A 14853-nucleotide genomic window follows, 5' to 3' on the forward strand; every position below is an offset into this window, starting at 1 on the left:
CACTATTATGCCCCATAGTTGCCCCTGCATACAGCATTATACCCCATAGTGGCCCCTTCACTCAGTATTATGCCCCATAGTGGCCCCATCACCCAGTATTATGCCCCATAGTGGCCCCATCACCCAGTATTATGCCCCATAGTGGCCCCATCATCCAGTATTATGCTCCATTGTGGACACCCATTAACAAATATTATACTCTGGGGTCTTTTCAGACCCCAGAGTATAATAATCGGAGACTGAGATGGGGATACAAACATAAACACTGTTACTTACCTATCCCTGCGCTCCCCGCTGTCAGCTATCTTCAATGACGTCAGGAACGTCATGTGACCGGAGGCCTGCGTCGCGACGCATAAGGACGCAGGCCCCAGTCATGTGACGTCTGAGACGTTACACAAGTAGGCCCCGAAGCCTTCGCGGAGTGTGGAGAGGTAAGTAACACTGTTTGTTATGTTCGCTTACCTCTCCCGGGCCTCCAATCATTATACTCGGGGGTCTGAAAAGACCCCTGAGTATAATAATGATATTTGCGGGGCCCCTGTCAGGATCGGTAAGTAAGTAGGGCCCGTTACCAGCTGGAGTAACTCCAGCCAGTAACGGCCTATTAAGAAAAAAACAACGCAGCGGTAGTGGCTGTTGCCAGGCCCCTTATGTCCCGGGCCCTGTGGCAGCTGCCTCCGCTGCTTCTCCGGTAGTTATTATAATAATAATAATAATAATACATTTTATTTACATAGCGCCAACATATTCCGCAGCGCTGTACAATTTGTAGGGTTCAAATACAGACAGATACATTACAAAGAAAATCATTTCACACAATGGGACTGAGGGCCCTGCTCGCAAGAGCTTACAATCTATGAGGTAGAGGGGGTGACGCAAGAGGTTGCAGGGGCGGTATTACTTATACAGAGGTCAGACACTTTTGTAATAGAGGTTACTGTCATTACACAAACATAAGACTTTATGAGCCGTCACCAGTCGTGTCCTGTAACATGTGGATGGAGCTTGGACCTATAAAGTTATCCTGAGATGACATCATATCATGTGGGGTAATGTGGGAGCAGGGACAGAGGAGGGTTAAGGGTTTACGTTAGACATTGTGATAGGCTTGTCTGAAAAGATGCGTCTTTAGTTTGCGTTTGAAACTGTAGAAATTGGGAGTTAATCTGATTGTCCGGGGTAGAGCATTCCAGAGAAGTGGTGCTACTGCATCTGTGTTGTTAGTAGATATGATAAGTGCTGGTACCTTTGGCATGTATAAAATAACCAGCACATGTCTTATATTGAGAAAGACTCTCCATGTCCCCATCTCGACATTATGATGTACATCAAATGCCAGGAAGGAGTTGAAGCAATGAGAACTTTTGTAATTATCTGCTTTTCCTCATATAATAGCATATTTACACTCATCAAATTTGTAGCAGAAATTTCTGCTGCTGAAAATCTATTACATTTATCTGAAGAGTTAGGGGGAGTTCACACTACCATTGTTAATGTGCATTGCTGTCTTCCGTCATAGAATGACAGCAACAGACATTAAACTGTCACAGAGAATGGTCGCAGACTGATTCTGTGTCTGTTCCCATTGACACTAATGTAACAGCATGACTAAAGCTTTATTCCATCATGTTTGTGCATTCACACGATGTAACGTGCAGCGTGATCTGGCACGTATACGGCGTGTTAGAGTTTGCGTGCTGTAAAAGCTCCCATTTATTTCAATGGGAGTTAGGATCATATATGCCACGTTATTTTGCAGGTTCTATAATATACTGTTGAGGAGCCCTTAGTAAGTTTTGCGGTAATATGGCCCTATGTCCATTGTAGGTTTACAGTATGCGATATAGGTTGTATATTTTGTGTCTTTGTTGTTGTATGTATGGATGAAATCTGCTCTATAATTAGGTGTCAAGAAATGTTCAGTTGTCAGTGAAAGCTCAGAGTACAAACACAAGCAGATAGCACAAGTCACATTGCTTTGCATGTTTAACCCTTACGTGACGCAAACATTTTTCAATGTTGTGTTTTCCTTTTGTACTCCCTGCGTTCCAAAAGCCATAAAATATTCTAATATTTCCATTTAGGTAGTCAGGAGGGCTTGATTTTTGTGGGACAAGTTGTACTTCAAAATGGTACCATTTATTATTCTGTATAATTTACTTGCAAGCGGGTAAAAAATTCAGAATGAGAGAGAATTGAAAAAAAATAATGTAGTACTGCCATTTTCTTACAGGTTTTGTTTTTCTAGCTTCCACCGTGTGGTAAAATGCCATGTTAGCTTTATTCACCTTGGTCGGACTGACCACAGTGATACCATATTTATATAGCTTTTTTTTTTATGTAGATTGTAAGCCCCATATAGAGCTCACAATGTACATTTTTTCCCTATTAGTATGTCTTTGGAGTATGGGAGGAAATCCATGCAAGCACGGGGAGAACATACAAACTCCTTGCAGATGTTGCCAAGGACCCCACCGCTGCAAGGCTGCAGTGATAACTACTGAGCCACCATGTTGCCCCAAGTTTATATAGTTTTTTTTTTCATGTGTTAATAACTTTACAAAACTTTGTAATTTTGAAGTATACCATATTCTAACACCTGTAAATTTTTATATTTCAGTGTACTAAGCTGTACGGCTCCCACAATCGCGCCATGGGGGTGTATGTCCTGGTGCACGTAGGGGTAAAGTTACAGGTGATCATGGTGTACAGTTTGCCTTTTCTTTATTTACAGCTTTGCAGTTATTAACCACAACATACTTTGATTTAAAGGGGTTTTACGGGACTTATATATCGATGATTGGTATCTGATCTGTGACACTCAGAACTCCTACAGATCAGCTGGTTAGAGAGGTTACAGTGCTTATCAGTCTCTTCAAACAGCTGATTTGTGGGGGTCCTGGGTGTTGGACCTCACTGATCATATATTGATAACCTATCCTTTAGGGTAAGTTCACACAGGCTTTTTTGTCAGGATTTTGAGACCGTATCCACCTCAAAATCCTGACCAAAAAGACGGCTCCCATTGAAAGCAATGGGAGCCGGTCAGTTCTACTAGGCTTGAACAGGCTTGAATTTGTGATGCACAGAGGTGGGAAGCAGCAACCATTTACTGTATGAGCTTTAAAGAGTAAATGTTGTTTCAAATGTTTTTTTGTTATTGTATAGAACAAGTCCTGTTTTGAGCTCCTCTCCCGTTTGCTAAACTGCTCAATTTACTGAGAGATCTGTCTACCCTGAAAACAAGCTACATTTCATAGAAGTCTATGGGAAAGTGAGGGGAGAGGAAGAAAGGAATGAGTGAGAAGCTGAGAAAACAAGCATCCTGGAGCAGATTACTACATAGACATCTATGTAACATGATCTACATGTGAACTCTACTTGTCTTCACTTTGAGACAGATCTCTCAGTAAATACGACCACACAATGTATATGAAATACCTTCATTTCCGACCACAGAGACAATTACTTGTGACTATAGCTACTAGCACTTCCTTATAAACCATGTAGCTATATTCTTCCTTTCAAATGTTCACTTGCAATAAATGTTGCACTTTAGGCTAATGTCTTCTGTGAAAGTGTTTCCGTCCTTGGGCTGTGAAATACAATGTGTTGTAGTGTCACAATGTTTGTAGGTATTGCATTATAACAATGCTTTATCTTTTCTGATAAGATCCACTGGAAGCGGCTTTTCTCATGCTTGGAAAAATACTGGAATTTAACAGTTAGATTCTCATGAGTAATAAAATTCACCTTGGCATTGTAATTCAAAACTAAGAATTATATAGAGTAGGGCTCTTATACCATTAACATATATATGATATATATGTATCAGATTATATGTGGTTAATTACAGTCCTATGAAAAAGTTTGGGCACCCCTATTAATCTTAATCATTTTTAGTTCTAAATATTTTGGTATTTGCAACAGCCATTTCAGTTTGATATATCTAATAACTGATGGACACAGTAATATTTCAGGATTGAAATGAGGTTTATTGTACTAACAGAAAATGTGCAATATGCATTAAACCAAAATTTGACCGGTGCAAAAGTATGGGCACCTCAACAGAAAAGTGACATTAATATTTAGTAGATCCTCCTTTTGCCTCTAGTCGCTTCCTGTAGCTTTTAATCAGTCCCTGGATCCTGGATAAAGGTATTTTGGACAAACAATTCAAGTTCAGTTAAGTTAGATGGTCGCCGAGCATGGACAGCCCGCTTCAAATCATCCCACAGATGTTCAATGATATTCAGGTCTGGGGACTGGGATGGCCATTCCAGAACATTGTACTTGTTCCTCTGCATGAATGCCTGAGTCGATTTGGAGCGGTGTTTTGGATCATTGTCTTGCTGAAATATCCATCCCCGGCGTAACTTCAACTTCGTCACTGATTCTTGAACATTATTCTCAAGAATCTGCTGCTACTGAGTGGAATCCATGCGACCCTCAACTTTAACAAGATTCCCGGTGCCGGCATTGGCCACACAGCCCCAAAGCATGATGGAACCTCCACCAAATTGTACAGTGGGTAGCAAGTGTTTTTCTTGGAATGCTGTTTCTTTTTGGACGCCATGCATAACGCCTTTTTTTTATAACCAAACAACTCAATCTTTGTTTCCAAAATGAAGTTGGCTTCTCCAAATGTGCTTTTTCATACCTCAGGCAACTCTATTTGTGGCGTACGTGCAGAAACGGCTTCTTTCTCATCACTCTCCCATACAGCTTCTCCTTGTGCAAAGTGCGCTGTATTGTTGGCCGATGCACAGTGACACCATCTGCAGCAAGATGATGCTGCAGCTCTTTGGAGGTGGTCTGTGGATTGTCCTTGACTGTTCTCACCATTCTTCTTCTCTGCCTTTCTGATATTTTTCTTGGCCTGCCACTTCTGGGCTTAACAAGAACTGTCCCTGTGGTCTTCCATTTCCTTACTATGTTCCTCACAGTGGAAACTGACAGGTTACATCTCTGAGACAACGTTTTGTATCCTTCCCCTGAACAACTATGTTGAACAATCTTTGTTTTCAGATCATTTGAGAGCGGGCTGTCCATGTTCGGCGACCATCAAACTTAACTGAACTTGAATTGTTTTGTAGAAAGAAATGGTCCAAAATACCTTCATCCAGGATCCAGGAACTGATTAAAAGCTACAGGAAGCGACTAGAGGCTGTTATCTTTGCAAAAGGAGGATGTACTAAATATTAATGTCACTTTTCTGTTGAGGTGCCCATATTTTTGCACCGGTCAAATTTTGGTTTAATGCATATTGCGCATTTTCTGTTAGTACAATAAACCTCATTTCAATCCTGAAATATTACTGTGTCCATCAGTTATTAGATATATCAAACTGAAATGGCTGTTGCAAACACCAAAATATTTAGAACTAAAAATGATTAAGATTAATAGGGGTGCCCAAACTTTTTCATAGGACTGTATATCATTTAAAAAAAATATTTTAATATGCATATTTTTTTAAAATTGTTTTCATTGCATCCTGCAAGCAGCACTTTTCTCTCCGCATGTTTTGTGCGGAAACCACATGGATCCCATTATAGTCTATGGGGTCCGTGTGGTTTCTAAGCTAACTGCTTTTTAATGCATATAGATTTCTGTTCGGGGGGGTCCCCAAGAGGACTCCCTGAATGGAGTACTGAACGCAGATGTAAACAGGGCCTCACACACAAAAATTAGATGTGATATTATATGTGATAAACCTTAAAATAAGCCCAAGCATGATTTTGCAGGATTTTTGAGGTAAGCCTGAAATATAAACTCTACTCCAAAAATAAGCCCTAGTTACAGTCAGCGCCTCCAGCACTAGGTTATGTCATTACAGATCCAATACATTGAAGATAGTTTTGCCCATCAAATTGGAAGAAATTCATTTTAGTTACGAATTGAAGTAAGTCCAAAACAAATTCACTATGAGACCTCAAATGTGTGCCCCCATATCTAGAAAGTATTTAATGACTTCTGTGCCCCTATCATGTGGAATGAAGCTATACAAAGCCTCCTCATCCAAACTGGCAATCATCATGTCCCCCAGAAAATGGGGGACCTCCAGACATATAACAGTAGATGAATGAGACATGGGTGCAATATAGTATCAGTGTACATGCTTATGCCCTTAGAAAGCCTGTCTATGCCCAAGAGAAGAGGAAGTCCCTTCATTGGATTGCAACCCTTATGTACATTCAGGAGGCAATAGATTGTTGGAATCTTAGAATGCGGAGGCTTCATATATGCCAATTCCTTTTTGCATGTGAAGCCAACCCCATGGGTATTATCTAGAATTGAGTATAGTTCCCTTAGGAAATTATTGGTCAGATCAGATTGGAGAACTTCATAGCTATCAGGTATAGACAGATGTCTAGGCACATATCCCTTTATTTGGCACGGTCAAGTATGATGATATTCTCCCCTTATTGGAGGGTTTTATGGTGAAAGTTTTTTCATGTTCCAATGCCAATAAGGCCATTGTCTGAGAATGGTTTACGTTTCTTTGTACAATGTTGTCTCTATTGTTTCCCAGGACAGTCAAATTATGAATCGCCATGCTCTTCGAACGTGTCAGTATATGCAGTGTCAAAGACTGGGGTTGGTAGTAATGGGTAGATGCCAATCAGTAAAGGGTACCAGTCCAGTTGTCCCCTGTCCCTACTGCCATAACTCCTCCAGACCTCTCAAATTAAGGAAGTCATCCTCACTAAAGCCCAGCTCCCTACGTTTTCTCCTGTTTGACCTCCTCATAAATTGAGCCCATCTAAGTGAATAAGGCTATATCCTTGACCCAATCATATTCTATGAACTTCATGGGAACAAAGGAGAGGTCCTTGGATAGCACTTGTGATTCCTCTTTCTGAAGAACTTTATGGTCCCAGTTAACTTTTCGGATAGAAGGGAGAATTTCCTTGATGCCCTGAAAGGATAGACCCATCGGGTCTCTCTGATGAATTTCCCACATTTGTAACCATGTAATATTATTTATCACTGTAAGTGTGCCCTGTAGGACAGTGGTGGCAGTTGAATATGTTTGGTAGACTCTTGGTAGAGATGGTAGACTCTCCCAAACAGGTTGTCCAATGAAGTAAAGAATGTAGGACCTTTCTCCCTCTCCACATTCAACCTAAGGGCAGACAGGCTGAATGTCGGCGAGACTGGCGTTGATCTCCACTTCCATTTACTTCAATGGGAGCGCTGGAGATAGTTGAGTGTTGTACTTCCGCTATCTCTGACGCTCCCATTGAAGTGAATGGGAGTGAAGACCACCACCAGGTCCTGCAGTCTTCACTTCTGAGACAACGATTCCATTCAGATTTATTCCAAAAATACTAATATTCAGTAGTTAGTTAATATGCAATAGAGATCATTGAAAATAAGACATTGTCTCTGAAGAAGACATGCTAATTAAACATTTTAGATCATAGGTTTCTATAGAGATGTAAATTTGGTTTAATATCAGCACAGAAAGCCCAGGAAATGTGACACAAATACTAAATACATCTCTTAAAATGTTTTTAGCCATCTGAAATAAGTCTTAGACAATGGTCATACACAAATTACACTGGAAAGGTTTCTTACAGGCAGTAAGATACATTAAGTTCCCAGAACTAATAACAAGGAACACCATATTGTGGCACCGCACGTAAAACTAATATAGCTGTATTTGATAGCTCTGTTTCAACGCTGCATAACCAGTAGTGAAATGTCAAGCTTGTACTTTGCAGGAAGTGGACACCCACTCTGAAGACACAGGAATGTTACTGTGAGATATGAATCTTCAGGGACATAGCATTACATTGCCAAGACATCTTTAATGTTTTAAAATGGCAAAAAAAATCACGGCTTTACAAAAAAAAAAACCAGCACGATCAGATTTCTTATAATGGACTAAAGGTCAATTGCAACTTTCTTTCCCACAGGAAAACACCTAAGTTATGGCTATCCCCCAATTTTACCTTGACTAGTCTACAATTCCATGCAGCCCAAGTCTTATAGGTTTCTGTTATCTAAGTTTTTGTTCTGCTGAAAAAAAAAACACTTCTAGAGTTCCCAGGGAATACTGAAAGTACTGAAATTATTGTCACTGTGAACATCTTACGGACATCAAAAGCAAATACCTAGCTTCGAACTCAGACTTGAGAATAAAATATCTCTATAACTGAAATTCTACACAAATCCCTTAATAAGTTTATGTCTGGTAAGAACAATCTGGCCTCTCTGTGATTAGATTCCAGGCTGGTGTGTTGCATTCTTGGAATTCTACACAGCAGAGGACCACATGAATACAATTCCTCCCATAGGGCAGCTTGGATTTGTGTAATAACCTCGTGCGCTTATTTCTATTATGGTTCAAACAAGATACATTTCTATTAGAAATGAACAGTGACAAAATATTCAATGACATCAAGAAACCACATTTGAAAATCAGTTGATACAAGTGTATCAATTCTATACTTATTTAAAGAGGACTTTTCTTGTTCTCGGACACACACGGTTTTATATATCACTAGAAAACCGACAGTGCGCTGAATTCAGTGCACTGTTGGCTTTCCCATAATGAGATATTGGTGCCGTTACCGACAGCGCTTCACTGTCAGAAGAGCATTCCTGACAGTCTAGCTGGGAAAGCCCCTCCTGACAGTACTCGTCCATAGACTAGTATTGGATGGTGTTCTTCACAGTTCAGCATCATCGCTAGGCGGTAAGGAACGCACACACAGTACAGAGCTATGGACAGTACTGTCAGGAGGGGCGTTCCCACCTAGACTGTCAGGAACGCCCTTTGAACACTGAAAAGCGATCGGTAAAGATCGGTTCGTGTCTGTGCAAAAAAACTGGTTACCAGGCAGAGAGGCTGCATATGGACACCAGTGATCACCTTTATAAACCCATTCAAATGAATGAGTTTAAAGCTGGCCGCCAGCAAGCCGTCCCATGTCCAGTTTCCCTGGGGTTTACAATGGAAACCCAGGGGCGAACAGTGTTGGAAGTGTGAACGCTGCATTACAAAAATGATTTGCAATCTGCAGATCTGTTCTTTCATGGGGGTAGGACAAAATAAGGGATCACACTCGAATTGTCTGACTTGCACAAAAACGTGTAACAGTGTTAATATTGTCAGGGACACATGTAACAGACAGCAGCATTCTCCCTATAACCTGCGTATGGGAATCTGGACTGCGCTGCAGTGAGACCGCCAGATTGTCACCTCGTGGTGTGGTCCCAGTGTCAGGGCAGACAGCAAACATGCACTGAGAATAAACATACAGGTGTTCAGGACTGGTAACAATACAAAATAAGAAACAGACAGATAGCAGTGGCTTTGAGAGGATAGCAACAGAGATACATACTAATATACAGTAGTGCATAAGAGAAACAAGTGGGCCGGGCGGGAATATATCAGGAAAAGGACAACAGGGAAAGATTTCAAGGCAAGAAGTACAAGGTTGAAGATACAGGCCCAACTAGATGATTCAAGACAAGAATCATAGTCCAGATTAGACAGATCAAAATCAGGACCAGGACTCGGATATCCCGCACATACTCGAGGCTCAAGCTTACAGAGAGAAGAGCATAAAAACAAACAGAAGTTCAAGCAGAAGGTCATGCAACCAAACAAAAGGATAAGACACACGGACACAGATAGAAACTAGACCATAGTTGAGACATACAGGCAAAGGAAATGCATGCACAAGTGAATGCAGGCAAAGACTAGAATACTGCTCAGCATATTAATAGAAAAAGCGCAACCAAACAGGTATCTAATAGCTCAGCCTTCCTTTTGTCCTCTTCATTTACATTGCAATTTGATACAGTTTTTGGTACAGTTTTTTTCCCCCTAAATCTATAAGTGGATCCTAAAGAGAGAGAACACATATGGGATAGATTTCTCTACTTATTGTATCCAAAGATATATAAAAAACTGGAAAGCTGTTATTTAGCATGTCCCCTTTAATGAAGTACATTTAAAATAGCAAAAATCACCACGTTTCGGGCAGGAAGAAATATACCGTAAATGCTGCCATTGTTAAATAATTCTAAGATAATGGTTTGCTTCCTCAGTTGTTTCCGCACCTTACATACAGGAAAGTGAAACGAGCAGTGCACTTCACAGCCAGATCTTTGGCAGATGAACAACTGTTACAGGAGATAAGACCTTAGAATTTACGGCCTAGCTGCGTTCCTGAAATATTATCATGAGAATATTTTTGTTACATGGGACGATGTGCTACCGGGAATGTGCAACATTCTTACAAACACCATTAGGCAGGGCAATTGTTAGGAACAGGAATTGCTGTGAAGAAGTGGGAGATGGCGCTCAATTTGTCTCTCATTCATGCACAGAGAGAATGTAGATTCTGTCTCACACATGAAACCTCGATACCAGGTGGCCAGCTTTGAACTCTTGTCCTGATGGTACCACTCCCTTCAAGGTTACATGCTCTCTTTCTGCAGATTCCGCCTACGTGCTAGAGATAAGGAATGGAGGAGGGTGCCATGCTTCACATCCTCTGGTCCTGTAACGTCCTCTCCTCTTTTTGGGATGGCGTTAAGAGGATTATATCTCAGATTACCAAAACATCCCACCGCTTGGGCCCTGCTCTGTTCCTTCTCCACTATTGTGAGTCGCCAGTGCGTATGTACAAGCATTCACTACTTCTTTTTCTGGTCCTCACTGCCAAGGAATGTATCCCGCTATTCTGGAAGCAAGTAGAACCCCTTTCTCTCTCCCTTTGGATTTTAAAGGTTAATGAGATTATGTGCATTGAAAACCTTATAGCCTTCCTACATGCCACTTTTGAAACCTTCAATAAAACCATGTATTACTGGATGGATTTCCAATATTCCAGAGAGTACCTGTCACTTCTTGGGCCTCCCCCCTCCCCCCATAGTTCTGCAGTGGAATGCTCTGGCTCTATAGCCTCAGTACTTGGAGCTTCTTTGTTTTTATTGTTTGTTTTTGATCTCTATGCCATCTAGCCACCCCTTCCCCCGATGCTTTATAGACAGGTGGGGCCATGGATGTGGATAGGTTCCCCCCCCCCCTTCCTATAACCCATCCCCCGTCCTTCACCCTTCCCCTCCCCCTTCTTTCTTCTCTTCTCACTCTTTCTTTGTTCCTTTATCTTACTCTTTCTTTGTTTTCCTCCCCCTTCAGAATCTGTGGGGGGTTTCCCACCCCATTGTTTGCAATATATTTTGTCTGTTCTTGTTTTGACTTTTGATCTGCTGTTGTTATTGTTTTTTTTCAGTTTCTTTAAAAATCAATAACCTTTGAATTGAAAAAAGAATTGCTCTGAATTTTGCACTTTTTAAGGCTGCGGTCACACTAGCATTGGGTGACCATTCAGGAACTCCGTCCCCCACTCTGCCAATTTCGGGCAGAAGCCTGGTTTTCACAGGTAACTACTTTTTAAATGGATAGTGTTTCCATTTTTCAGGTCCTCAAGAGGACCCAAAGAACAGAAACGCGATTGCTAGTATGTACCTAGCATAATAGGCAATTAAAGAGGTTTTCCCAGGAAATAATTTTTATTTATTTTTTTAATCTGCTTGAAAGAAGAAAATTACAATAAAGATCCTTTTAAGAATTCAAAAATATTATCAAGAGTTCTACAGGTAGCTCAGATGTGAACAGGATTGACCTTAGTGACACGGCAGTGTCGGACTGCAGTGCCTAGGGCCAAAACATAAATTTCACTCTTGGCGTATACTTACAACTACTTGTCATGAGCATCTATGCATTGATGCATCCCATAATTTTATTTGCCTTGGCTGCAGCTGTCTGGCACTGGTTGCTATAGCTAAGCTTACTATCCACCAAAATCCCTAAATCTTTTTTCAGTGGCAGTTTTACCCAGCATCTTATTATTAAAGGGATCCTATCACTCAGACACAATTTTTTCTAAGTATCACGTCACCCGTACATTATATGTCTCCACATTGTAATGTCCCCCTTCCAACTGCCCCACACTATTAAGTCCCTCTCCTGGTGCCCCAGTTTAAGCAAGAAACTGGATCAGTTGGAGGGGGACATTAGCAATGGAGGTAATTGGAGGGGGCAATAAATAAATGGCAGATGAAGTGGGACATTAAACGGTTGGCAACTAGAAGCAGACATTAAACCGTAGGGGTAGCTGGAGGGTGACATTAAACTGGGGGCAACTAGAGGCAAACAAGTCCCCCTCCAGCTCCTCCCACGGTTTAATGCCCTCTCCAGTTGTCCCCCAGTTTAAGTGCCCCCTTTATCTGCTCCATTTCATGTTCCCTCCTCCATCTCTGCCCCCGATTCCATCTCTCCCCCTCCATTTCTCCCTCAGTTTCATATCCCCTTTCATCTGCCCCAGTTTCATGTCCCCCCTCCATCTCTGCCCCCAGTATAATGACAAACACACACAGACAGACACACACACACTCTCTCTCACTCTCTCCATCCTGGATCTAAGATCCCCCCTTCCTTCTCAATACCGCGGGACGGCGGAACAGGGGTAGGAAAGCGTGAGTGTCCCGCAGAAATCGGGACAGTTGAGGTGGTATGCAGTAGCAGTAGATGCCGGCCTAACTTCCCTAACACTGAGGCCTTAACCTGCCAACTACTATACAAGTACAACAGGGCCTCTATCTAGATGGCCATCGGAATCCTAACTTATCACTACCCTAAACTTTATACTGATCCCTAATAACAACTCCTAGATAGATCCTGTGAGTATATGGATAACAGAGCAGAACTACCGGCTCTATGTGAGGGAGATAAGAGGAGCAGGCGGCCATCTATTCTTATATACACTTCAGCTTCACTAGCTGATCTTAAGGATATAGATACTCAAGGATTGGCTTATCTATTCCTCCTAGTTGTAAAGATTACACCTGCCACTTGCCTTGGGCTCCTAGAGACATAAGATGTCTCCTCACCTCAGCTCTGTCCCTCATGGTTCTGACTGACTGGGTTTACAAAACAAACCCTGTACTGAATCCCTGGGGTTTCTGAGGCCAAGCAGCAGGGGCAGAGAGGCTAAATACACTATATCTTTGTAGTTCTAGCAGTTCCCTATAAGGGCTAGTTCACATGGAGTCAAATGGGCAGGATTTTGACGCGGAATCCACGTTAGAATCCGCCTCCCATTGAAATCAGAAAAAGAAGCGAGCTGCCCTTTCTTCAGGCGGATTCCATGGCTGATTCAGCCACGGACATCCACCTCGTGACACCTCCCTCCCGACTAGGCCCATTCATTTGGGCCTAATCTGCAACAGAAAGCAGCAACTGTCGGAAGCCGTGACAGTTGTGGGTAGCCGAGGCAAGCGCGTTTTGGTCCCGATTCTGACGTGGCTTCCCGCGTCAAAATCCAGACCATTTTACTTCGTGTGAACTAGCCCTAACTGTTTCAGGGGAAAATGCCTGCTAGTGTTTTTTTCATACACACACAGAGAATATTTTGGAAGAAGTAATGGCTTTTACAAGTGCTACAAAATGTCAAGTAATATTCAAATATCCTCCAATGTTCTATTTTGACCTTATGGAGGGCACATGTGTATAAAAAAAAAGTAAAGAAAAGAATGTTCATACCACACCCACATCCCCTGTTCTAAGGACTCCTACATGAAATTTACCGTAATAGAGACAGCTCGGTTATGAAGTGGTTAATAGAGATGAGTGAGTAGTATTCGATCGAATACCTCCCCGCCATAGGTTTTCGTGTAAGCGGCTGAACAACAAGGGGTTAAGCGCATCGAATATTCGATGCGTTTAACCCCTTGGTGTTTGGCCGCTTACACGGAAACCTATGGCGGGGAGGTATTCGATCGAATACTACTCACTCATCTCTAGTGGTTAATAATAAGGTTCAGGTTGACTGACCACGAGTCCAAACCGTATGTGCAGCCATTCAGTTACATAAGATTGTTGTTACATAACATAATAACACACAGATAGTAGAAAAAAAGAATAGAATAAAGCTGGGGGAGGGGGGGGAATGGCAGGATGCAGATAAGGAAAAGAGGGAGTGGGGGAGGGGTGGACAAAGGTAGTATCTACCTTTGTTACTTTGATGCATAGCAAAGTTAGATGGCCTCTACTATTACTTTAAGAGACCAACCTCTCAACCATGTCCCTCAGGACTTAGCGATTCTGCTCTGTAAGGGCCCCTTCACACAGAGTATACGCTCGCTGATTCTGAACGTGTAACACGTTCCGTATCAGCGGCGTTAAAACAGATCCCATTGCTTTCTATGGGAGCCGTCATACGTGCGCTCCCCATAGAAATGAATGGGCTGCTTTTTTCCCTATTGCTTTCAATGTGACATGCCTCCAGCGTCACGTTGCACCACAGACTGTCCAGGAGTTGGCAGATGCTTTAGTCCAGGTCTGGGAGGAGATCCCTCAGGAGACCATCTGCAACCTCAACAAGAGCATGTCCAGGCGTTGTACGGAGGTCATATAGGCACGTGGAGGCCACATACAGTACCGAGCCTCATTTCGACATGTTTTAAGGACATTACATCAAAGTTGGATCAGCCTATAGTGTGTTTTTCCACTTTAACTTTGGGGGTGACTCCAAATCCAGGCCTCCATTGGTTAATAAATTTGATTTCCACTGATGAGTTTTGTGTGATTTTGTTGTCATCACATTCAACTTTGTACAAAACAGTGACTGACAGTCTCCCCTCTATGACTGTGTATACAAAAATAGCTGTCAGTCACTAATATGACCACCACCTTGACTCCCCAGTCTAAAAATGACAAATATCAAGAGATAATAGGTAACACTGGTTCTTTTCTTACAAAACTACATATCAATCTGCTAAGCTCCTCCTGCTCTATAACATGATACTTGCAGATTGGACTCCATT

The sequence above is a fragment of the Leptodactylus fuscus genome, chromosome 7 (assembly GCF_031893055.1).
Source record: "Leptodactylus fuscus isolate aLepFus1 chromosome 7, aLepFus1.hap2, whole genome shotgun sequence".
In the NCBI taxonomy this organism is placed as follows: domain Eukaryota; kingdom Metazoa; phylum Chordata; class Amphibia; order Anura; family Leptodactylidae; genus Leptodactylus; species Leptodactylus fuscus.